The 410-nt window shown below is 35.4% G+C and overlaps 1 protein-coding gene across 1 annotated transcript in view; it reads left to right on the forward strand.

Moving 5' to 3' along the window:
• LOC119593500 (neuronal acetylcholine receptor subunit alpha-7-like) overlaps positions 1-410 on the forward strand; it is a 113,209-nt gene that overhangs the window by 112,218 nt on the left and 581 nt on the right. The window lies entirely within an intron of this gene.

A 410-nucleotide genomic window follows, 5' to 3' on the forward strand; every position in this document is an offset into this window, starting at 1 on the left:
AAAGATATGTAAGCATGTGTGTGTGTGTGAGAGAGAAAGAGGGGGGGGGGGGGGGCTGGAGTAAATAGACATTTCCAGATAGGCAGACAGACAGGCTAAGTTCAGACAACTCGGTAGATAGAAAAGATATCACTAGGCTGACGGGAAAAAGTGAATAGATAGATTGATAGACAGAGACTGATATCTGTCTTAAATTTAATAAACTTCATCTGGAATAACCTGCGATTATACATTACGGTATAATAAAAATGAAAAGATTGTGAAAAAAAAACTTTGTGTGGCTTCAAAAGTGAAACGTCAATCTTTTTTTTAATTAGCAGCTTTGAAATCGAAATATGTATCGACTTTTCCGCATTTTTTTTCTTTTAAGATGAGTTAGTTTTGGTAGAACTGTTGATGGAAACTTTTTG

This window comes from Penaeus monodon, chromosome 32 (assembly GCF_015228065.2).
Source record: "Penaeus monodon isolate SGIC_2016 chromosome 32, NSTDA_Pmon_1, whole genome shotgun sequence".
NCBI classification, from domain to species: Eukaryota; Metazoa; Arthropoda; class Malacostraca; order Decapoda; family Penaeidae; genus Penaeus; species Penaeus monodon.